The 26,083-nt window shown below is 37.6% G+C and overlaps 2 long non-coding RNA genes across 4 annotated transcripts in view; one reads left to right on the top strand and one right to left on the bottom strand.

Moving 5' to 3' along the window:
* The window catches only part of LOC135298700 (uncharacterized), a 37,929-nt gene extending 12,338 nt beyond the window's left edge, over positions 1-25,591 (bottom strand). The window contains exons 1-2 of one of the 3 annotated variants that reach the window (XR_010360750.1): positions 25,544-25,591; positions 20,765-20,817 (exon numbers count right to left, since the gene is read on the bottom strand). This is a non-coding gene — a long non-coding RNA (uncharacterized LOC135298700). Of the gene's footprint in view, positions 1-20,764; positions 20,818-25,446 lie in introns of all 3 variants that reach the window. The other 2 variants (XR_010360749.1, XR_010360751.1) reach the window with 2 other exon arrangements.
* LOC135298695 (uncharacterized) lies at positions 12,754-21,679 on the top strand. The gene is made up of 3 exons (XR_010360742.1): positions 12,754-13,091; positions 19,971-20,066; positions 21,378-21,679. It is a non-coding gene; the product is annotated as an uncharacterized LOC135298695 (long non-coding RNA).
* Positions 25,592-26,083: the final 492 nt, after the last annotated feature.

The following is a 26,083-nucleotide window of genomic DNA, read 5'->3' as shown; positions in this document are numbered from 1 at the left end:
TAGAGCTACATTGTTAGAGTTCTTCCCTCCATAAAGACAAATTTGAATCTGGTTTGAACGGGGAAAAAAAATAAACAACCAGACTTTCAATTGTTGTAATCTGTATGATTTTTAATATTACAACATCATCACAACAGCTACAAGAAAAATCCAGCTACATTATGAGGAAAAATGTCAGTATAGTTTGCTTTGGTATACAGATATTAAAAGCACTATTCTGTGTCTTTTCTCCAGGAATGACTTTCTCATTCAAGACAAATCTATCTGGACATTAAGAACATTCATATTGTCATAAGGAACTGCCTTAACCTCCCTCTTCCACTCCACTTTTTGGTTGTATGTGCTGTCACTTTTCTCAGTTTTTGTGCTTTATTTCAGTGGTTGCATCTTAACAATTTTTTTCTTTCCATCTGTTTAAAGAACTGATGTGCAGTTTTATCAGACAAATTACAAAGCTGCACGATACTTAATATTATGTTTGGGTTTTTTTCCCATTTAGAAATTAGATGATCTGAAACAGCCTCACCTGCAGGATTTTATTCCTATCTTATGTGGACATCCTAATATTCAACAGACAGTTGCTACCAAGGCTTCCAGCATAAGTTATTTTATACAGCTTGGCAAAAACATAGCTGAGCATCAAAGCGATATTAACATTTCAGTTTGCCAAAAGTGGCAGATTGGATTAAAATCTGGCAAAGAAGACTCACAATAATGGCCTCTTAAAGAAAGGTGACAGACTTTTTATGCTTTGTCTCATGTGCAGTCTAAACACATGCTGGAAGACCTAGCTAAAGCTCTAAAGATGCAAATACACCTTATGGCAATATTCAGCTAACAAAAAGGCAGGGATAGAGTTGCATGCAAATCTCAAGGCATTCCTTTAGTCCAGATACAGGGGCTGAAATAACAATTAGTAAGGATTTTTGCCTCTTTCTTGGCTCACAAGTGGCTTTCATTCACATTGTGGGGTTGGGCAATGTCTTCATGCTTACTGAATAAATTCTGTGAATAATTTGCAGTGTCTTGCTTGCTCACAAGCATTTCAGCAGTCATGAGGGTTTGCTGTGTACACAGTTTCCTTTGGAGGTGCAGGTCATAGAGCATGCCTGCTCCTTTGCTGGAGCTGAGTGAAGGTTTGGGAAAAAAAAAAAGTTTTGATGATGAATTTAATAATTTTTTTTTTCCATTTGAAGACATTTGTATTTCCCTACAGAACATGGTTCTGCTGATGTTTTTTTCTGATCAGTTCTAATGCTAAATTTCTGAAAAAATAATTAGCTAAGGGAAAATGCAAACCATATGTCTGTATCTTTCTCTATAAAATGACATGCATATACAAATATCCAGGAAGTCCTGTGGATCATTGGGGTCCTATTTATAATAAATTAGACATGTTTTGGATCTCACCACTCTTGGAAGGCAGAGTATTTGTCTAATCCACTAGTCCAGACTATTAATGGAAAATATTTTTTTCCAATGTGCATGCCAAAAACCACACTTAGTGGAGCTGTAGAGAGGAAACTTGAGAGTGGGTGATGCATGCTATTTCCTATCTTGAGTCTGCCTGTCTGCTCTTGCATGTCCAATAAATCTGAACAGCAAAACCCTGGTGCTGTAATAAACTCCTCAGATTGGTCTTGCAGGGTCTCGGGATTTCCTCTGGTCTGGTCTGGTTGGGAAGATCCCGAGGTGTGTCTCTGTTAAAAGTCTCTTTTCCCCAACCTGGCAGCTGAAGAAGGAGTCGAGAAGTCTTCGGTTCACGTTCTCAAGGTTGTTTATTATTTCTTTATCTCAAACATTTTCTGTCTGGCCTGCCAAGGTCTGTTCTGCAGGTCGGTCTGAGGCACACTCCCCACCTCTTGGGCTGGTGCTGTCTTTTATACAAAAACTACCTATACTATGTTTACAATAATGTTCCAATACCCATCACCTATGTTAGACAGTGGCTTTCTACTCTAAACCAGTCTGTGAATGCCAGCATCATCCTGAACATGGATGTCAGGGAGAAGAAAGAAGAAGGACAGGGCACGTCCAAATCCCCCCTTCTTGGAACCCCTGACCCCCATGTACAGAATTCCAGACCCCCTGTACCATGCTCCACAATTTTTCCCTTCACGTTGTGATTCCTACTACTATGCTACTTAAACTTTTGTGACTTGCAATTCTTCATATAAGGTTGGTAATTTGCTCCATGAGTTGAGATCGAATTCCCAAGTGTCTTTGGCTTTCTGCCAGGGTCACTGAGCCCCTGTCAGGGCTTTGAGCCATCCAGGGCATCCAGAGGGATGTCCTGGGTTCCGAGAGCAGGGGAATGAGGTAACTTGAGCAGGACTTCTGCAGTTCAAAAATAAGTAAATGCATCTTCTTGGTAATGGGAATCAGTTTCCTGGGTCAAAGTGGGCAGTACTGGGAGCCTAGGACACAGGCATTTTAGTTCATTGCTTCCTGGGACTGATGCAATTTGTAACCTCCCCTTTTAAGCCCACTGCCAACTTCTTGCCCCATTTCAGTTTTTCAATCTCAAAATGGGTGGATTTCCTTGAGAAATGTGAATGGGGGGGGTTACACATCATTAGCCAGGCTTCAAGGTGGTTTGGCTGCCATGGCTGGTGCAATTCTCAGTGTCATTCAAGGCACATTCACTGATGAGTGAATTTGCATAATAATTTCTAATGGCTGGCTTTGATCAAAAGCCCATCAGCCTGTGGGCAAGATGCTGAGAAATATGACTGGAGCAGATGAGATTCAAGTGAGGATGTGGTGGGTATTAACAGCCATATGTGGAAAAGGTGTTAGCTATGTGACCTCTACAAGGAAAAATCCACATCCCTGGAAATCTAGGTTGGTGCTAAGGAGGACACTAAACCTTCCTTGTGCTTTCTCCCTACTGTGTTTTTTGTTCCAGTGGATTGGCATTTCCTAGTGTGGTTCCCTAGGAAACAACGCCCATGGGTGAGAGCCTTGCAGGCTGCTCACCACAGTGGTCTTGGGCTACCAAGAAAAGCCACAAACTCTCTGTGGCACAGCTGATCTTCAGTCAGTGGCACTGCCATTTCCAGAAAGAGTCTTGCACAGGCAAAGCCTAGATAACCTCGGCCTAGGAGAGAGAAGCTGAAGAGAGCATGGCTGAGAGAGCATGGCTGGCAGTGGGGACTGAGCTGCAGCTGATGGAATTTTAAAGCATTAAGGAAAAACAAATCAGATTTTCAAATATGCTTGTATTTGGCAAGGTGATAAGAGTCCTGTCTGTCATTTATTGAAATAGCAGTACTGGGGCATTTTTAAAGACATTTTTTATTGAAGTACCTAATCCTTTCAAAAGTATGTTTGTGAGCATTTTTTAGGTCATATAATAGCTAATAATGAAAATATTTGAAAGAAGAAGCACATTTTTCTTGCAGTGCTTTCCCTTTATTAAAGTGACACCACTTTCAGATCACTATGAACAAAAGAAAACATGGAAAGATGAAAGAAACTACAGCAACCAGCTTTGCTTGGGAAGAGGATAATTTTTTTCACAAGGCAAAACAAATCCCTGGATGCAATAGTTTTCCATGTGAATGAAAATCTGGTCCAGGCAAAGCTGTTTAAATTTATTAATATCTGAGAACTATGTTGATATGTTTTTAAGTAGCTTATTCCATGTAAATTGAGGGATTTTTTACTCACTCAGCAGTATCTGGGAATGAACTGATGAAAATGTTCTCACATCTGTCTGGACTTGTTGATGATGGTTTCCCAAAGTCATAGAGACACAACACCCCTTTGCAGTTCTTTCAGGCTTCTGCTTTCTTGTTCCAAGTTTAAACTGAGTTCAAACAAGAGACTGAAACATTTCCAGCTGATAGAGATGACTCTCTAACAGCTAACCCATGATGGGCTCAATGTGCCATTCCTCTTTGAGCTGCAGGAGGAAGAACTGACAATATTTTTTTCAGGTTATGTTTATTAAAAAGCAAGTACTCAGGGACCTCCACAGTGTGGGGAAGAGAATTCAGACAGGACACTGAGAGCACTAGCTTTGTGATTTATTGCATATATGAGATCCCTAAGAAAAAGGTTATGGTGAGTTATGGTAAAGGAATGGTTTTATTCTTTGTAACTGACAAATAACTCTCCTTTATCCTTTGCAAGAGAGACTAGATTCATTATTTTGTCAAGATTTTTCCTCATTAATGTAGGAATTGCTTAGGAGAAAAGTCTTTACAAAAAGTCTTTTCCATGTATCTGAAGCAATGAAGAACCATACTTTCCAGGAAAATAAATCCATGAGATGTAGACAGGAGCTTTATCTTTGTCTATTTATTACATAGCATTCAATGCAATTGCATGAGTTTAAGAAGCAACTTTTGGTTTTGCAAAAAACATTTGAATTTTTGCTCTAACATCAAGAGCCTAACCTGCTGCAGGTCCCTGATGAGGTGCAGACCTGGTAGTTGTGAAAACCATATGCTAGCTTGCAGAGAGATGCTTTGCAGTTTATTATATTTAGACATTGGCTGGTTTCAGGGACCCTAAAGTACTTTATTTCTACATAGGATTCACACCTAGCAAATATCCAGATATTTCAAGATCATAGATTGTTCTGCTGTCTATTCATTTGGCAAGACAAGGGCTGTGGTGATGCACACTCTCCACTTCCTTCATCCCATCCTCCTTACATGGCGTTTCTCCTCTCCCTTCCCCTTCCTGCCCTGTGCTCCAGGGCTGGGATGTAGGAGGAAATGGTTTTCAATGATCTTGAGTAAAATCAGACCTGGGAGCCATTCAGTCACCTATGCAAAGCCACACAGTGCTTAACAGGGTTATTTCTCAGTCTGTAACCACAGTAAACCCAATGATTTGAGTGTAGGCGTCTGTGAGACTTGGACTTGCATAATAGGCCAGGTCATGAGCTAAATGAATTTTGCAGATTAAACTGGTGTGTGCTCTTGAGTCAAATTATATGTAATGGGAGTTTGGTGGGCATTTCAGAGCTCTCAGGAGCAGCAGCTTTCCTGGAAAATGAATGCCTTTCTGTGTGCTGTTTAAAGAGACTGCTGGAGAATGAGGGTTACCATAGTAATACAGAAAAATTTTAAACAGTTAATACTTCATGCATGGCTGAATAGAGTGGGCTGAGTAGCAGAATCTGCAATCATCATCTTTAGCACAAATAGGCTCATTTTAAATGCATTTATAAAATGTTTTCTTATGTCACACTGGATACTCCGCAGAACCTCAAAGTGCTGTGCAGTGCAACACATCATTTGGAGCAGCAGCACTCAGGGACAGGCACATTTAAGTGGAGTGATGACAGCTGAGTACCACAACACAAGATGACTCAAACCTTGGGAAAGGACCAAGTGTGACAGTAAGAAAACTGCCAGGTGATGTTGTGTCCATTTGAAAGAGATAAGGACCTTGATTTTGACAGTCCCTTCTGCAGCCAGACTCCACTGTAAACTGCATATTATGGAAGGCTGAAAAAAACCTTTTGAGAAAACCTGCCACTTTCCCTAATGCACCAACGATGTCATTCTCATTTTTTGATTTTTTTCCCCTTGATTCATGCTATACCAGTCTTCTGCTTTCAGAAGCTATAAAACAGCAGGGAGATGGTTCTCCCTTCTCTGGCACACCTGTCCAGGAATTAACTCACCAGGCTAACTGTGTAGTTGATAAGTTTATGAGCTCTTATGTGTTTTAGGAATGTTGCTTCGGTGTCTGTTTCCATTATCGAGCTGCTTAAAATCAAGGAGTGTCTTTTACAGCTCACTTTTAGATTGACTACTTTGAGCAGTTCTGTACTATCTTCAAGCTTTTGCTACTCATTATCTGAATTTTCTGACAGTTTATGACTCTGTTGAACACTTCAGGTCTCAGAACAGGTCCATGACTTGTGACAGAAAAAATATTTCATCACTTCTGAAAAATGAATATTTAACTTGTTCCTTTTCTTTTAATAATGATTAATTCACAAGAAAATTCTTTTACTTTTCCTTTCACATGGAGTAACATTAATGTGGGATCTTGTCTAGAGGGTTCGAAAGACAAAACTTTCAAAAATTTCTCTCAGTACCAAATCCAGCATTGCCTCACAGGGAACCTGGACATTTTCTATACTACATTTTTCCAGCTTGGGGAAATAAAGCTGCTTAGTTGCTGAAGATAATATTCTCCCTCCATGACTAAGAACTGTCACAAGTAATCTATAGGCAGATTTCTCCTATAAGCACATCCAAAACAGTCCCAGTCCTTAGGCCCAGCTTTTCTTGGTGCCATGCTTAGCTGTGGAGACATTATTCCAGGCACAGCAGATATTGGAAGCTCAAAAGCCTCACAACAAACTCATTGTTCTAAAGTAAGTTTGTTATGAAACCATGTTGTCATCAATGCTGACAGAGGCTATTTATTTTTTTCTGAATACTGTGCAAAGTAATGAACCCAGCTATGGAATTGCAAAGTTCTGTTATACAGTCACCCAAGGGGCTTCTCCTTGTCCTTGCTGTGCATACAGAAATGTGCAGTCCAGCAAGTAACTTGTATATGACTGCATAGTGTATTTTTCCTCTAAACACTGTGCTGTCAAAACGTATCTGGCCTGTCACATAAAGGACCCATGTGTCAAGATAAGCTAAATACCTTTGAATAGGTTCGTGATGACTAAAAATTCCATCCTTTTTGAGCCTCCATCTTTTTTTTAAAAATTTATTTGATTGTTTTTGGTAGCGCATGATGTCTTACAGGCACTGCCCAGGACTTTAAGCACAGGCAGGCTCATGGTCAGCTGTATGCTTTCACTCTCTGTGGTTCTGTGGCTGTGTGGCTGTGTTCACTTTTAAGCTGACATGCTCATACACCTGGGTCTGATTGTTTTCAAGAGGAACCCAGCTATTTTTATAAACCACAGCTTTTGCAAAATCATTCGTAAGCTATGGTACTCTTTTCCATATGAATAATCACAATAGATTTGCTCTGTATTCTTTTGGGTGTCATCTCTGTTTAATGTCACCGTCTTTAAAGGATTTCTAGTTTTTCAGTTGTGATTTTCCTTTGAGATAGTTTCATGACTGACACATTACAGAAGTTGCATGTGTGAGCATCTCTGTCTTGATGATCCCCCAAATAGTGGTAACACAGAGAGTGAGGAGGAAGGAAACAAGCTGTCAGCAGACGTGAAACCTTATATCTCTCAGTTTTATCTTTGGATTGTCAGGAGAAAGGTACTACAAAATTACTACAATGGGTTATACATAGATGAAAGAGATGGATGAAAAAGGAAATACACTTCTGTCTCTGCTTCGGATCTGAACCAATAGTCTCAAGGGATTAATTAGCAATTAATGATTGCTCCTCATCTTTAGCATTCTCAATTCCTGTCAGCTGTATTTTCTTAAGTAATTAAAGAGTTCTTCCAGGCCCTCTAATTCTCAGAGATTTAGTATAATTGGTAATATTGTCTCAGATGCTTAGGCAGCCAAAGTGCTTTGACTTTTGAAAAGATAGAAATTGTTTGGGATATGCACTCACTACAGTATTACCAGACTATTTTTTTTTTTTTTTTTCTTCCCACATTCCCACCAATACACCAAGGTACATGTCAACAACAATAACAGTATTTTCCGGTCTGACTAGCTTGCCTTGGTTCTGCTCCTATTTATGCTTTCTCCCACTGGAATACCGAGAAATGTTGAAAAAGCAAGTGTTAACAATCCTATAGTCAGTTCCCACAAATGCTCCCCTCCCTGCTCTGTACCCACAAGGATAGCTTGAGGACTAACCAGAGAGCAGCTGAGCTTTGCAACATGCAGGAGATGTCCTCAGAAATTCAGTGACATACCCTGCAGAGTGCAACAGCAAGAACACAGAACCATGAAGATGGCTTTAAAAAGTGTCTGCAAACCTCTCCTGCTAAGCCAACCCAGATCCTTGGGCCCCAGGGGCAATTATTCCAATTTATGCTGTTGTGTGAGCATGTCACACATCTCTTTCGAAAATGGACCTTAAGTTTCTAAGTGATGTCAGAGTAATAGTAGCTTTATGAACTCAGCCTGCTTGCTTTTGTCCAAATCTGGAAGAATCCCTGCAGATGGATGAATGATGAAACACTATTTCAGGCAGGGAAAGCAACAATACCATTGTATTGCTTCCAATGTATGAGTTCTATTTGGAAATTGTTATAAAATAAGGTAGATAGGAACAGTTTTTTTCTTATGTAATTTCTTATAAATCTCTTATTTCTGAAAAGGTGCACAGCAAATGCTGCTACTTTCAACCATACTGTATTAGCACATTAACCGGAAATTACATGTATTTTATATATCTGTGGTTGTTGTATCCCCTGAATTAAGGGAGGTAATAGAATTTTCCCTCCTGATTTATGAATCTTCCTGTGAGAACTCAAATAGCAGAGTTCCCTTCTAATAAAAAAAATTCTCCACATTTCTAAGGAAATTGATACCAGAAAAACCTCACTAAGAATTCAAATATTCTCTCTCCCCCAATGCCCTACCACAATGGACAAAAAACAGGGAGAAAAGAGAGAAGAATGAAATAACATGAAATGCCTCTAAGTCAAAGAGGGATTGGTTAGGGACAGGTATTTCCCATTTATTTATTTGGTTATTTAATCCAGTGAGCACTACCACATACATTTGGCAGTGAAAATTCTTTCTGTGGTTGCTTCGGGGGACAATTTAGGTGCCTTTTTTCTCCTGCACAAACATAAGAGCTACATCCACTTAAAGCTTCACACAGCACAGGCTGGTAGGAGTACAGAAAGAATATGGGTTAATAACCTTTGTGTTTTGATCATCTCTAATGAAGTAATTATTAATTCACCAGAAAACAATACTTACAAGAATGTGGCACATGTTATAATACCTACAAAGGAATTTATTTTCTCAGTCAAAATATACAAATCTTGTTAAAAATGTAAGCACTTTTTTGATCTTTGAACTCCCATGTTGGGGATACTATTTCTCAGATGATATTTTAACGCTGTGGCATTTGCTGTAGAGCAAAATTGTAACTTTGGTATAGATTTCCCCTTTTGTTATTATGTGGGCGCGAAAGTAAACTTCCTGAATTTGAGGAGGGGAAGGAGATACCTCACAGCTCATTTTCTTTCTTAAAATAATGTCTCTGAGTAACTGAATATCCTCATCTGTTTTCTGTTAGGCTCTTCAAGTTACTGAGGAAGGAGCTTTGGGAGCTGGAGTGGGATGTGAAGTGCAGGAATTCGTGCAGTTTCCCTATTATTTATATAATCAAAAAGCCAGGATCACTGAAATGAGCTAAAAAGATTGTCACTCAGACCACATGCTACTTGCAAATTGGCACTGAGCCCCAAAGAAAAACTGTGGTGAAGCAAAACAGAATCATGTCTCTTTTTTAATGCTACCTGAACAAAGTATATCTTACCAATTTTCCCTTTTCTTTCTTTTCTTCTGGTTCAATTTTCCATCTAAAGAATATGACAATATATCTGAATTTCTTGTCATGCCCAGCTTACAGTTCTTGAAATTTATTTTTCATGTATTTGAAAACACATATCTGGCCACAAGTTTCCAGAATAGCGTTCTGCCTTCCCACCAATATGTAAGTTATTATACTACCCTTAGTACACTGGAGAAGCCATAGTAATAAATATATAATTCAGTAGGGATTTTTCTAAGAGGTTTTTCCCGTGTGACCTTTTCTTAAACTCAGTTCCTCTTCTTTTCATCCCTTCTGAAAAATAAACATGGAGTGGTGAGAAAGAATTTGGTGCAAAGTAGTTTAATAGCATTATCGTCCAAGGTACCGGCTATTTTTAAGACCTGTTATTTCATATTTTGCTGTTCTCCATCACTTTCCTCTACAAGTCAGTTCTGGTTGTGTCTGAAAATCACACACTGGAAATCTGATCCATCTGGGAAACAAACAAAAAAGGGAAGGGGAAACTAGAGAAAACTTAACAAATACACCTTGATGTGTTTTCTATTAAGGCCTTTTTTTGGGTCATGTGGATAACAAGGCATCTAAATTCATATTACAGAAAAATGGGATTTGTGTCCTTGTATGAATATTTACATCCCTTCTTGCCTGAAGGAAACGAGCTGCATCATGGTACAATTGTTCCCAGCCATGATGTGGGATCACTCCCATTTTCCAAGAGGGTTGATAAGGCTCACAGCTCTGTCCTCATTGCCTCCCCTTCTAAGTAATACCCTTGCTGCTCAGAAGTTTCCATTGCATGGAGATTTTTTTGAAGCAAAACAAAAACAAGTGCTGAAGAGTTTGTATTTTCCACGCTGTATTGGTTTTGCTGAGCATCAGCACTAATGTCATATGCAATAGTGTATTTCCATTGCTTACATGTGTACAGGGTGTGATTTTGTAATTTGCTGATTTATACTGAAAATCAGTGTTTTTCAATACCATTTTTAGTGTGTAGCCCTTCCTAAAAGACTCGAGATAGACAAGTCACTGTCTCACAATTGGAGCTCCCAATGCCTGAGTTAATGCACATGTTTTTGGGCTTTTTTTTTTTCCCCACAAAATGATCTCTGGGGATTTAGGATTAGTAAGGAAAGTAGGAAGCGGGGAATAAGAGAAAACAAGGGTGGCAATGTGTTCTCTCTGGAGAATGTGTTAAGAGGCAGGACAGTTCTCCAGGTCTGGCATATTGAGGGTTTATATAATTGGGAGAGCAGCTCTCCTCTATAAATTACTGTGATGATAAGGAGAACACATATCCTGCTCCTCTATCCAAGGAAGAATTGTTTTTCTTCCATAATTATCTTTCCAGATACACATTCTCTGGCTACATAATGACTTGGAATGTACTCCAACTAGTCTCTATGTTCAAACATTTCAAATTCTTCATATTTGAATTAAGAGAACAGTACCGAGACAGAAATTATTCTTATTTAGATGTTAAAAATAGATGAAAACCGAAACAAATATGTTCAAACTGCTACATGCAGAAGCCAGAGTAGTCATTTATTTCCCATTTCTGGAATGAGTGATGCTTTCAAGACCAAGCTCTTTGAGAACCACCATTTTGGAGACATTGGAAAAGAGGACAAAGTGTTCTGGAGGCTCATTGCCACAAAGCAAGGCCAAATATGAGGCTTCTTTATTCCAATTCCCTTGCTTCTGTCAAGTCCCTATATTTTATTGTGATTACATTTTTAGAAAGGATAATTTAAATTATGACCCCACATACCTAGTACATCAGAAAGACTCTGGGAAGCAACAAAAAAGAAACTACCACATATTCAGCCCATCTGAGGTTCCCCATACCACCCTTTTATAAGATGCCAATTTTTTCCCCTCTTGGGTATGAATTTTTCAGCCATCTAAGCTTTTCTAGTCCTTCAGCCCTCTGGTATGAAGCAAACCCACAGGATCATGTATGGTGCTTTTAAGTCACAGACAACTTGAGAGGCAGGAATACAGCACAGTGCTGAGGGGTTATTATGATATTGTCCTGTTGGGTTATACCACTAGTTTCTGCTTTTACTTTCCAAATCATTCTCAGGATATATTATTGCAAAATACTATTTTGTAATAATACAAACTTGAAGCCACAAAAGCATGCTGAGGCCAGGTCCTCAGATCCTTCACTGAGAAAAGTTCACAAAGTTGGCTTCTTTTGCTCCAAAGTGTCTCCAAGTTAAATTGAGTTGCTGTTCTCTTGGATTTGCAGAGGTATGCTTTTTTCCCCCCTTTTTTTTCTTTTCCCCTTTTTCCTTTTTTTTTTTTTTGGTTTTGGTTTTGTTTTTTTGTTTTTGTTTTCCTTAAGAGATCAGGCATTCAGAAGTAAATGCTCTCCTTCTGGTTCTGTGAAGAGCTTTTTCATTTCAGTGGTCATACCATTGTAATAAGTGAAACCAAGAGACCATCTGGTCCCCTGTTTGATCTCTGGTAATGGCCAGTACCAGATGCTCCTGGGGACAGAACCACAATCCACAGCCGAATAACCAGACAACAAGAGAAGGGGTTTTTTAGCTTCTGTCAATTAGTGGCTCATTAATGCCTTATAAAGTGAACATTTTTTATTTCTCCTACTTTTTGTTATCCAATAATATTAGTCTTTAAATTATTCAGCATTATTTTGGTCTTGGATTCTAGAAATACTGGTGGTAGAAATATATTTCTTATCGTGTGTTACCTTTTTCAAGGATTTATTTCACTTTTGTATTTGACAATAATCACAGGATTCTATGTTTTATGATATAAAGGCAATACCCATTGCAGATAAATTAACAGAAATAAATTAATTATTTGTTCCAGTGACCATCCTGTACTTCAGCTTGGACTTTATGTTTCACCCTAGTTCAGTCAGAATTTAGTTTTTTGCTCATTAGAGCAGAGACTGGAAAAAATCTTAACAAACACTAAAGCTGAATTTACAAGAAACTACTTTTTGAGTGGGCCTTGCTTTGATGCAGATCAGACATAATATTGAATCCTAACTTGTAATTCATAATTATTGAGTCTAATTAGTAGCTCAGATCCCAAAGACTTTGTTGATCTCATTTGTGTCTAACTGCATGTTTCCACAGCCTTTGCCACAGCAAAGTGCCACCTTCATTAGTACCTCTTGGACATGTTGCTGTACCAACTGCTTAATAACAATTTCTTGTTTGCAGAGTTTTGCATTAAGCACAAGCTGGGTTGATTTCAGGCTGCTCTTTCCAACTGATGTGTTACAATATGTTGTTGTTGGCAAGGCAGTGGGGTGTTCTCAGTCAGCAATGGTTTGTATATTTTATGTTGTTATTTTTAGTTTTTAATCATATCATTTGTTTTCCCTTTCATGCCAGAATGGTGAACATTTTTAGCTTGTAAGATGAAATTTGATGCACTGATTGTCTCAGCTCTAAAAGACTGAACAAGAACTTAAGAGCTGAGTCTCTATATTGCATCCAGGCGATGGAGAGTCAGAGCTGTGCAGCCCAACAAACACAAGGGGTATTCCATGCCTTATGACATCATGCTTAGCAATAAAAGCTGGGAGAAAGAAGGAAAGGGGGTATCTGGAGTTATGGAATCTGTCTTCCCAAGCATCCTTTATGGGTAATGAATTTGGCTGAGCACCTGCCTCCTGCTGAAACGTAATGAGTTAATCCCTCATTTTGCTTTGATTTTATGTATAGATTTTGTCCTCTCTCCTGAACTCTCTTTATCTGAACCCAGGATTTTCTTCCCCTTTGCCTATCCCATTCCTCTCCCCCATCCCACCACAGGGGAGCAAATGAGTAATTTTGTGGGGCTTAGCTTACTACTGGAGTTGTTCCCCAACAAATATTTAAAAACTCAAGTATCCGTCCCAAACAGATATTGACCTCTTGGACTACCTTTCAAAAACTGCTCAGACTACCAAATTCCACAGCTCTTTCAGACCATTTTTCAGAGGTTTAGAGCTGTTTTTTTCTATCTTTGCCACGTTTTATAATTTTCTCTTTTCATTTTGATATTCACCAAAAGATCTAAGAGTAAAAATGATGGTTTTGTTTTTTTGTTAAAATATTATCAAATAAAGAAAGGTTCACAAATCAGATATGCTTTATAGCCAGAAAAGCATGGCAAAGAATTAATTAATCATGCAGTAGAACATGATTTCACTTCAAAGTGCACAGAACCAGCACACTTATGACAGATTTACTCTGCAGCTACTTCAGGGAACACAATATAAGAAACAATCTGATGCACAAATCAAGCAATAGTGCAAAAGGCATTGAATTACCTACAACATTGTGAGGTGTCATTCTGTCCAGTCTGTAGGAAACTTATTGATATCAAACAGCTACAAAGTCTCTGCTGCTTCATGGCAGAGTCACGATTGATTTGGCTTCATATAGAACCCTGTGTGTACACAGATGAAAAATTCACGCACGCTGTAGAAAATCACCATCAGTCTTTTGGACAGGCTTAATGTGCAATCTGCTATATTGGTATGGAGGCAAATTTGGCAGGTTTGAGAGGCTTGTGGTGTACAAGTGTAGATGCAGACTGGTTCCTGGATAATTAAACATGCAAATGCTGCCTCAGCTCAGCTAGAAGGTGGTGTCTAGGTGCAGTCCTTTCCAGCCCTGTGTAACATGAGAATTTCAGAGTATGTCATCTGTTAGAAGTCATCCAGATTACACAGAAGTGCTAAAGAAATTAGTCGTTTTCGTTTTACTAAAGACAAAGTTACCATGGTTTTCAGCTCAGCTTTGTGAAAATATATCAGCAATTTTTACAAATCACTGCAAGTAGTAGAGGGGAGGGGAAGAAATGAGTAAAAAATAATCTTTCCAGTGTGAATATTTACTGTGGCATAAAAAGACATTGATTCTCACTGTGATTAACTTCAAGGAATCCTTTGACAGTAAAAAAGCCAATGACAAATTGGCATAGGAAAGGGATGAATGAAAGGAATAGGTTTTCAATATACACATAACCTAAAGCATGGCCTCAAGTCACCAGATGGCTCAAGGGATTAGCAATGCTGTATAGTCTTTTCACCTTCTCCTGTTCCCTCCCCTTCAAGCAACAGGTTCAAATGTTCAAGTAAGCAGCATAAGCATCCAGACAGAGACAATTTAAATGATCTTTATCTACAACAGGCAGTGCAGTAAAAGTGGTCACTGCCTAGTTGTGTTACCTCTGTGAGAATAATTATATGCTGGTGATGTGTGAGTGTTTCTTTGTTTCATTGGAGTTAAATTGAAATCTTTCCTTTGTAATGTTTCTGTTTATTTTCAGGCTCTCTGAAAAACTCATTATATTTGTGGTCATTTGAAAATTTTGAAAAAAAGCACCATCTAGAAAAAAAGCAGTGTAGTTTAAAACCTATTACTAATCACACAATTGTTTGCTTCAATTAGGAAAGACCAGACGTGAACTAAAAATATGCAAAGACACAGAAGTGATATGATTCTGATTCTTAATTTTTAGTACACAGTGTTCTGTCAGAGATGTTTTGATGGATTTTGCTTCCGGTCCTATTGTTTTCTTAGTTTAACACATGCATATATCATAGAAGTATGATCATGACTGTTAGTAAATAAAAATGCTGTAGGAAACCTTAGTAAACTATACACTGCTTTAGACAGCTTTCTATTTAAGACATCATATGAGAAATTGTGGAGTAAAAGCTGTTGAGGAGTTACCTTTTCCTCTACATTTGTAGTGCTTGCTGAGTAGAGAAATAAAGTACTTTAATCAATGAGATCTAGAGGCTATGTTTCAATAGCATGAAAATCAATAACCAAAATAATTGAGCATATTCTACATTTAAGTTAACAGTAATGAGTGAAATGAAAAACAAGAGCAAAACAAAAACCAACTAACAATGCAGAAAAAGGTAAGGCAAAAAGCTAATGAAGTTTGTGTATAAATTACCCGTGAATATAGTGCTATTTATTCTTGTGTGATGCTCCTTTAATTTAAAAAATATGCATCTAACTTGAATTTTATGCTGTTCATACTCTTCTAGTAGTAAATTACTTTCTTTTCTTCAATAGAAGTAACAGTTTACCTTCTGCAAGATAAACAGAAGAAGTAGATTTTGTACTGCAAATTTTATAAACCTCTACTTTTCTCTTTTTGCTCAGTTACTTGCCTTCTGATGCCTATTTTTGCAGCTAGCTGCAGTACAGTGTATGATTTATACTTCAGATTATAAAACATTTAGTTTCTTAAATGTTCAGGCAAGTTCTTTTTGTTATATCAAAGTTTATTTTGCAAATCTGGACCTTTCAAGATGATATATTTTCTTGTACTATATAGGAGCATGGAGAACAAGGAAGAGGACTTCTCTGTCCTTTGCTCCTTTATATTCAGGCTGTCCCATTTATATTAAACAAAACCAGGGGAGACAAGGATGCTCCACTTGAACAACAGTCCCTGATTCTGCTAGGACCTTTCAATAAATAATTGCATTGTGCATAAAGAAATCATTAGACTAAAATTCTTCATGGAAGAGAAGTTCAAAACAATGTGACAGCCATTGCTGAGCTAGTTCAATACTGAATAAGCAAATTTTTTTAAGCTCAGATTCTCTTTACTTATATGGTCTTCCCATTATCGGGATAACTAATGAACCTAGAAGAAAAGCACCAGGAAAAGAAATAACATAATGTAAGCTGATCTTGAATACAGTTTGGCTTCTGGAAGCAGGAGTGTCAGACTGAGCTGAATGTTCAACAAGGTCTGCACAGCAAATATCAAGCACTACACAAGTTCACAGCAATTCACCTGAGAATAGGGGTTCACATCTCAATAATCCTCTCTTGAGACTCTTTTTCAGGTTTTTCACATTTTGTCTTTAGCTCATTTTCTGCTATTTAATACTTTATAAGTAGCAGACTATCTTGGTTTTAATTTTAGAACTTTGCTTTGTAATCTTCCTTGGAACTTGCTGGATTTTTTCCCTATTATATATTCAGTATGGTATCATGATACCATCATGCCATTTACAGCATGAATTTCAATACACTTGCAAACTTAACAGTTTTACAGTGCAATTACTGTGATGTATTTGGCAGACATATGAGCCTGCATTTCTTATTTGGGAAAACTTCTAGAAGTTCATGAGTTAATCAGCAGAGATCAATCATGCTGACACTGAATGCATAAAGTTTGCTTTGTGTTTATGCATTACTTCATAGAACTTGATCACACGCTGGTACACTGAGAGTGGTGAGCTTGTAGCATCTCCTGCTTTCCCTGGTTATCTTGGGCTTCTTCTGACACTCTGAAATACATGCATCAACCTATATCAGCTAAAGTTTCAATTCAAATAAAAAGGGGGGTTGGTCTGTTGGTCCTCAATCATTTTAGCCTAGGATGTTGGTTTCTGTGAAGTATCTTCTATATAAATTAATGCTCAGTTTGAAAGTTGCAGAACTGGTATCTAAACAGAAATTTACTGTAGTCACAGATTTCTACAGGAACTGTTTATTGACATGCAGAATGTACAGCTATGTAGTCTAACCATGGACCACAAAATGTAAGACATAAATGATTTTTGGGCAAATACACTTTTTAGTCATTCTCTGAGTGCTGTCAGTATTGTTTAAAAATATTTGAGGCTCAGAATTTGTTTTAGAGGAAAAACTCCTTAAAAATGTAACTGAAAGACTATAAAGTTTGGCTCCCCAAGTTCAGTGCTGTCGGTATTGTGCTAGACTTATTTTGAAACTGGGGAGTTTTGGACAATTTTGCAGTTGTTCTCAGATTACAATAAAATACAAACCAGACTCCAGAAATGTGCACATGTTATTGTTAGCCTGTGTCAGCTCTGGCCTCATAAAATAAATTCGAAACTGCAACTTTCCAGCAGAAAAGCTCTCAGATCACTCACTGTTCAGGGCCATGAGAGCTAAAATGGAGGTGGGAGGAACACTCTTTTCAGAGGTGGGCACAGGCCATGTAAACAGATGTGGCTGGGCTGAATGGGGAGCCTGAATGGCGGCATTGTTCCCTGCCTTCCCGGGCTCCCTCCTCCCTCCCTCCCAGCAGGGACCCGGCACAAGTCCCACTCCCAAGATGAGAGCTTAAACTCTGCCTGTTACAGCTCAAGGGAGCCGGAGTGCGCTGAAGTTTTAAGTCTATCAAATACCACACTCGCTCACTTCCCCAGAGTCATTCCAGAAGCATTCCTGAGCAGTTTATAGGAGGGTTTTTTCCCCCCAACAATATGGCAGATTTAATTTTAAACAGACACTTTCAAAGTTTATCCAGTGAGACTTTTACATTTCATAATTCATTATAGTTTATTTTTGAAAGTTGTCTGTGGCATGTGATGAACATATAAACAGTATCTTTAATATATACATATATATATGATGGTGTTCAATAGCTTTACATTTAAGTACATTCCAAGAAGGAAGACTCAGGAGATACTGCAAACATATTTTATGCAGTTACATATATTAAAGTAAATTTTCTAAACTAAACTTCTGAGCTGATTGTAGGGACACAATTCAACAGAGTTGATAAAAGTTCATTTTTTAACCCCCATGCCACTGCTGAGTTTCTATATGCATGTTCTTGGATTTATTTCACTGGGAGCTGGTATTGTGGAATACTTGTAAAGGTCATATATATGAGCATTTGGAAGCTTGCCCAAGTTGCTTTAAGTAACCCCAGGGACAGAGAGTTGTGTGATTTCTGAGGCCTTTGTAGGGAAGAGGCAGAAACAGTAACTTAATTCTAGTTTAAGGGTTTAACTAGACTTTGTTTCACGAAGATAAAACAGCACAGTTGTCCCCAGTTATGTTCAAAAACTGAAGCTATTAATGAAATAAATGAAGCTTATAAACTGAAGTTATTAATAAAATATTTAAGTTCAGTAACTTGTTATGTATTAAATACATACTGTTGCATTCTTCTGCACAGAAGTGGTGTTTTTTCCTCCCCCCTTGCAGTGATAAAAGTTTGTAATTTGTGTATTTCAGATTTGTAAATTCTATCATTGTGCCAACGATGTGCGTGAAGGTCATGAATGCATTTTATAGGCATTCATTCATTTCTGTGAAATGAAGCATGCCAAACATCACCAGAACAGAAAATGAGAAAGTGAAACAGAAGAAATAGGGTAAAGGAATGTATGTTTTGTAAGTGCCAGTTTGCATTTCTTTCATAGTCAAAAATTAGGTGTAATTCCTCTGTAACAGCTAAAAGGGCACATATAGTCATAGGTCTAGTTAATTTTCTGACCCCAGAGTAATTTTTTTTGTATTAGCAGCAGCTTGAGGAAGCAAAATGAACCCAACAGCATGCTTTAAACAGTATTTCAGGGTCACCCTGCCAGCATTCAATTTGCAGTTCTGCTGTAAATCTGCCACCATAGGCAATGTACAGGAGTGCACGCAATCCCTTTTTTGGCGGGGATAGGACTTGCTTGTTTGTTTTTTTGGCACACTATTAAAGTCTAGTTTGTTGTGGCTATTTTTTCTTGCAGTACTATGATTTTGTCTCAAAAATAGTGATAGGGAGTAAATAAGGTGGCCTGACTTAATTTCTTGTTCTGCCACACACGCTGACTTTGTGTCTCATGTCGTTAATAGATCTAATAGGATTTTGGCATGAAACCAAAGAAGGGGAGGGAGGAAGGGATGAGCTGCAGAGAGTGCTGGTGCCTTTCTCAACCCAAAAGTGGTGTCAGGCCTATCAGACTCCTCTTTAGTCCTCCCTGACAGAGCTAGAGGCATTTCTCTATACATGAAGGTGTCTCATGCATTCATGAGGCTTTTTGACACCACAGCCTCTTTTGTTATGAGATAGATCAGAGCTCTGCCCTTCTCCCAGCTGCCATATGGTGCAGTGGAAAGGGGCTTTCAAAGGGAGAGCAGGACCGAGGAGCTGAGGCAGGGAGAAGAAAGCGATCGAACAGCAGCAGATGAGATTGATTTATTTTCACAGTGAAGGAAGGAGGCAAGCTACTGCGACTGGTGGAGAGAGAGAGAGGGGAGGGGGGTGCCTTGGAATAGAAAACTGTCTCCAGAGGATGTGAACAGGCTGTTGGGATGACAGCCATGTTGTGCTTGTTCTCCAGGCAGAGAGCTTGAAAATAAGCGTACGCATTTTTGTTATCTTGGTAATGCTGGCTGAGAAAAGCTGAGAAAGTCTTACAGCCCCTGTGCCTCAGCACAGGATCTCAGCTGCCTCAGCCTGGCTCAGATTTTACATTTCTCTGAGAGTGAAATCTCTCTGCCCTACCATGTGTGCGTAACTGTCAAGCTTTGGTCTGACAATGTTAGAAGATTCCAAAAAATATTTGTCTTCACCATGGTGTTTGGAAAAGGACTGTTTAAAGGAAAACATCAGATGGTAAATTCTTCTCTCTGTTCAGTGAGTGCAAATACACTAAAATCAACTGAGTTTTTCAGACTTATAAGTCATTACCTTGTTTTACCAAGGTGACTTCCTCAATTAAAGAAGAATAATTAACTGACTCAAATGTACTATGTGTTATTTTTCCTGTCTTTTACTTCATTCAGCTTCAAAAGGAAGTCTGTTTCACACCTGCCTGCAGCCGCTTTGACTTCCAGATTTAGTGACCAAATATTTCAGCTTTAAAAAGAAAAAAATTATAGGTGTGTATCTTAATCAAAATAATTTCTTATTGTGATTTCTTAAATTATGTGGCAAATTTGACTTTGATCTTGATGTCAGTATAGATAAGAAAAATACATATAAGGACACACTTCTCAAAATTTAGGAAAAATTCTGATAAAACTGATTGGAATTGCAGTTTTTATTCCCAGAAGAATTATTAAATCTGTGTAATTAATTTAATATCCCTGTGGGACTGAAATAAAATATGCAGAATGCACAGGAAGGGAATCAACTACATTACTTGGAAATTTTGAGATGTTTTGTTCTAAATGCATTTAAGGTAATTTTGTGTCTCCTGAACTGCTTCATGAGAGTTATAGAAATTACAATTCAAGGGACGTGAGACGACTGGGAAAATCAAAGATTGAGACCATTTTCACAGGAAGAGAGGATACATGGACAGAAGAGGCAATGAGAGGGATGTGGAACAAGTTTAAAAAATCATGCTTGGCATAGTAGCTAGGGAACCATTACTCACTATTGCTCAAGTAAATGACTGGAAGACACCCAACACCAATTTAAAATAAAATTTTTGAAATAAATCAAGTAAACTCTTTCATCTCACTATGCATGATTAAATTGAAGTTTTCATTTCTACTGTAAATTCTGAAGGTCAAAAGTATAGATGGGTTTAAACAGATTCATTTGAAGAAGAATAAAGTTGATATTACAGTACCTTAGATGCAAAGTGTAGCTCAGGAAGTCCTTGAAATGTTGCATTTTGGGGAACTGCAACAACATGTCAGAAGAGGCAATCAATTTCTAATTTTCTTGTATCATTTTACCTCTTCTACTTACCACTGTAAATGCTCAAATGTATATGAAATTAACATTTTATCTGGTCCAGTATAATTTTTCTTTTGTTCTTATAAAATATTTATCAATTCCAGTAAGCTGGGCTCTCTTGCTATTCTGTTTATCTTGTTGGGTGCTATTCATATGTTTAATTCTGTAGTTCACTTTTGAGATTTACCTGGAGGGAAGATATTGAAGCATTTGGGAAGTATATAAGACAAGGAAAGCTCTCTCAAAGGGGAATACTCCAGTCCACATCCCATGAGACAATAAGGGAAGCTCAAGTGGTTCCTGAAAGTGACTCTAAACAAAATACTACTTTTCTAAAAAATGAACTACTTGACTTAGATTTAACATAACATTATGTTTAAAACAGAAAAATTTGTTTTTAATTAAAAAAAATACAGATTATTTTACAGATAATATCTTATACAAAGGTTGATGTTTCCATTTCCCAAACTGTGCTGCTTAAGTTCATTTATTGACTATTGCAGATGGCAACAGATCTGTTGGGACAGATCACACAGGTGCACTCAAACTTGGTGCAGAGAAACAAGATTGTCCTTCCACACTATTCCCTGGTCAGAGGAGGTGGAGAAATGCCAGTCTGAATTGCATTGGCTTGGATTGAGCAATGCCTTTGAGTGAGAGTCAGGAAAACTTGTTTTAAGTTAATGATGGTGCTACACACAGCCCTCATGGAGAACATGTGCAAGAGATCACATTCTCCTTTTATGCACATGTCAGCCCTTGAGAAAAGTAGACTGAGATGAATAAAAGCACTTCACCAAGATTATTTCTGAGAATTTCTAAATGATTCATCCAAGTTTCATGTCTTTCATAATTTAAATTATCTATATAATTGTGCTTTTCCTTCTGGAAATAAAAACATATGCAAATGAATGAAGGAAAGGAAAATAATATTTTTATGAGCAAGTGGTGACCACAAAAGAATTTTTGTGTTATTTGTTATTGCAGTTTTTTCTGTCAAATGAAAAGACACTGCCATTGCTAATCATCTTAAAATATACTGCTCCTTTTTGAAAACTGAAAAGCAGCATTTGAGCTAAATTCCAACACTGCATGGTAAATCAGTGTTAGTCACAAACACATTTATTCAATATTCATCTTCTCTACCTAATTTTACAGTAGGAAGAGAAAGATAATTTCATACAAAAGAACAGAGAGGTAAGTAATTTTTTTTCTTCTTGTATCACTATTATTGTCATTGTTTTGAATCATATTTTCACTTAAGAAATGAAGAAATGCTCTGCTGTTGAGACTAGTAGCCTAGCTTCCAGGAATGATATAGGGAAAGACATGTGAGCCTTTGTACTTCCAGAAGTCCAGTCCCCTCAGAACCTGGACTTCCAGAAGTGTGGTACTATCTGGTTTAGGACTAAGCAGGCATGTACCTCCTATTCAATCTATTTGATGATCTTTTGACCATGAGTTTTTCTAATCCTTAATCTGCTAATACCTCTGGACAGGAAACTGAAAATGTAAATAACTGATGTGAAAGAGTGCATTCTTATAGTGTTTAAATCAATGTTTTACAATGCAAAGAAAATTGTTTATTAAAGTACACTATTAAAGTACACAATTTAATATGTTGTATGGGATCAAAGAATTTGTCCAGATAGCTCTTGGTTTCTACCTAAGATTTAAACCAACTAGCATAATTTGTGATATTAAAATAGATAGATTTACAATTGTTTTAAGACATAACATATATAGCTATGAGTTTAATTGTCTCAAGAATGCCAAGTACAATAAAACAAACCAAAAATGAAATGTTCATAAGTTTAACTGAAGACAGTTGAAGTACTCAACACCTTGCTTATTCTAAGTAAACTGCTTATGCACTATCATATGGTCATGACACACAAGTGAAGTGAAATGTTCTTAACAAGGTCAAGCAAATTATTGAAAAGTTTGATTTTCATAAGGACTCGGTCTCAAGTATTGATTAGAAGAATGAATATAAATTGCAATTCCTTTAGGAAGATGTCTTTGTTCCTAAAATTAGTGTATATGCATTATATTTCATCTACTGGGCAAACTTCCTTATTCTTAAAGGCAGAGAAGGAGCTAGAAGGTACTTCAAGAGTAGGTAAAGCATGTTAATTCATGAACTGTTTCAGCAGCCTCATAATATTCCCAGTGTGCCTTGCTTGTGAAACTGTATTGCAAACCGACAGCAATTGTATTGCATGGGGGTAGTACTGTCCAGTTTTTAGAAAAAATGATGCTAAAGCATCAAAGAGATCTTGCTTCAGGTACCACAGCTACAGAGAATCCTAAGGCCGTGTGATCCGGATTAATATTTACCCATAAGGATATGACATTTATCTTGATTTTCACTGAATCCAGAGTTTAAAAAACCATTTGACAGGACATTAGACAAGAATTGCTCTACTCAGACATCTCAGTGCAGGATTCTGAGTAGCACAGAAGTGTCAAACCGCGTTTGATTTCAGTTGCTGTTACTCATGTATGGTTTTGACAATGAAGGCATTATTATATCAGCTTTATCCAAGTACCCTAATTAGGCATCTCTTCACTTTACAAAAATGATGTCCTGTCAGCAACAGCAATGACATCAAGAAGTATGGGATATCTGTAGAAAGAGATGTATATTTTATATTTAAACATAATGTGATATACTTAGAGCCTGTGGTACATATGGTTTTGCATTTTTTGAGAGAAGTTAACTGAGAGCACTCATTTAATCTTGAGAGCCTTGCAGCCTCCAGGTAGGTCATTGCTACAGTTTGGAACTGGAATTGCTTTTGAGTCTTGCCTGGTATAAGAGGATTTTGGGAAAAAGGTTTCTCATTGATGATACTCAGAGAAAACAACTGCTCAGAAAGGTCTAGGCAGCTTCTATTTTATCAGAGAAACCTTTAAAAGCTGTAGATAACAGTACTGAAAACTTACACTTGGAAATGCATACACAACAAAGTTGCAAGTTCTTTTCTACATTGAATGGAAGATTTTTTTTTAACACTTAGTGTATCACCTATTGCTAGAAGTCCTCATTTTAGCAGCATTAATTCAGCAAGACTGAAGTAAATAGCTCAGACACTGCGTAGTATTTTATTGCGTAGAATTTACACATTACATTAATGCAGTAAATTCCTGGGAGAACAGTGTCCCACAGCTTGACACTAGCTAATCCTCTGCTTTTGAGGGACACATTCTTTTTATTTTGTACCCAAAATTTCCAAAATGAATCCAGCTTACAGGTATGGCAGACAATGCCTAAGATAGCATTTCTGTTTCTACTCAGCCTTTAGAAGCATAATTTCTGTTAAGAAATTATCTGAATGCTGAGTAGAACTCTGCTCTCCAATTAAAACAAATTGTTTTAATTTTAAATATAACCATTTTGATAGCAATGAAATAGATCAGTAGAATACAAGCAGAATGCTTAAAAGAATCTTAAGGATTCTTTAAGTCTATGTGGAAAAGAAAACATTCTTATGTAAAAATTCTAATTCCTGTGTTAAAGGTATTACAAAACTGAGTAATACAGATTATCCTTGGCATTGAAGCAGAAGAAATCAGTAGAAATTATGGTGCTTGAAAATGGTTTAACATTCAATCATTCTTAAAAATAAATTTTCTTTAATTTTTTTAAGATACTATATGGATCCATCCAATTCCTTTCTCTGGAAACTCTTGGGTTCTCAGCAGCTTTGTTGAAAGCAGCCTCTTACATGACTTTACTGACTTAAGTTACAAAATTTTACTATGTACAGCCTTTCATAAGCGTTGTAGTGTTGCAGTTAATTAAAAAACAAAAGACGGTGTATGTGTCCTTACATCTGATAGTGTCCAATGCTTTTGCACCCAATATATATTCAAAGAAAATGTTACTGGTTTTGTCCATGGCATTGCACATACTGAGATATGTGGTATCCTGAACTCTGTGGGCTGGGAAGGGAAAAAAATATGGAAGGACTTAATTCCATCATGCTTAATTCCCAATAAATGTTAATGCATTAAATAATTACTTTGTGTCCAGCTTCATTACTCATTCTGCTTACTGCATCATATTTCATTGATCTTTTATAAGCTGGAGGTGTACTTTGGTTTGCTATCAAGGTTTAAACTTTCTGCCAGATGTTTTCAAGGTTGGGAAAAAACACCCAACCTTGAACATAAGTCTTGTTATATTGTCCTCAAGTTGAGCACAGGTCAGTGGCGTATATTTCTACAGCCTTGAAAGATGCTTTAGGTAATTCCTTAAACAAAACCAAACAGGAGCAGAGGCCATATTTCACAGGTAGCTCTAAAGTCAAACAAGTCTCCATTTCATTACCTGGTACAGTGCAGTAAGTACATTCAGTCTCTGAACAGAAACACATTTCTTCTGGTATTTCAACCCTACAACATATTGAAGAATCCCTGTGGCCAATTAAAGTAAGATGAAAAAATCCTGTCTAATGAGAAGCAGGATATTATCCCATTCATGTCTTTTTAGGTGTCACAAGCCTTCTGATGTTACTGCTAGATCATATAGCTCTTTTGTCACATAATAAGTAAGTAAACACTTACTCCTCTGAATCTCCCCTCTTCCTGTCCCTGCTCCTTCCTCTCTGACCCTCAGAGGACCTGTGTAAAGAGCAAAAGAAAGGGAAAAAAGATGACTTACATGTGCTAGGATTTAGCTTCTGGCAAGAGACATTAGAAGGAATTCATTTCCTGGCACATAATTTACATGTCCAGTCCTCCCTCCCACTCCTTTTCTTTCTCCCACCCTTCCCCCCTGTTCCTCTTCCAAGCTGTCTTCTCTCTCTGCAGTGCTTGCTGCAACTTCCTGCTCTATGTTTGCTTTCTATTTTCATATCCATGGGAAAGGAATCTGCTCTAGCACAGGGCTGCTATCCTGCTCGTGCCTATGCTGGTTGTCACTGCCACTTTTAGCTTAGGCCACAGGTATGTGGACTCCATTAAGTGATGGTGAAACTATCCAGCAAATGACAGCCATTAAATTTTAGCTGAGTCAGCTGGAGAAATTTCCTCTTTGAGGTTTTAAATTTCTGCTTGCAAGCTCCAGACAAAACAAAATAATTTTCAATTTTAAATATTTAATCTAAATCCTGGTTTAAGGTTTTATTTTTGTGGAAAAGAGTTAAGTCCCCCTTGCTCATTAAAGGGCTCCTTGTTGTGTATCTTTGATGCTGCTTTGGGC

Source organism: Passer domesticus, chromosome 4 (genome assembly GCF_036417665.1).
Source record: "Passer domesticus isolate bPasDom1 chromosome 4, bPasDom1.hap1, whole genome shotgun sequence".
Taxonomy (NCBI): Eukaryota; Metazoa; Chordata; class Aves; order Passeriformes; family Passeridae; genus Passer; species Passer domesticus.
Note: the sequence above shows the minus strand (reverse complement) of the source record. Positions and strands in the feature narration are given on the sequence as shown.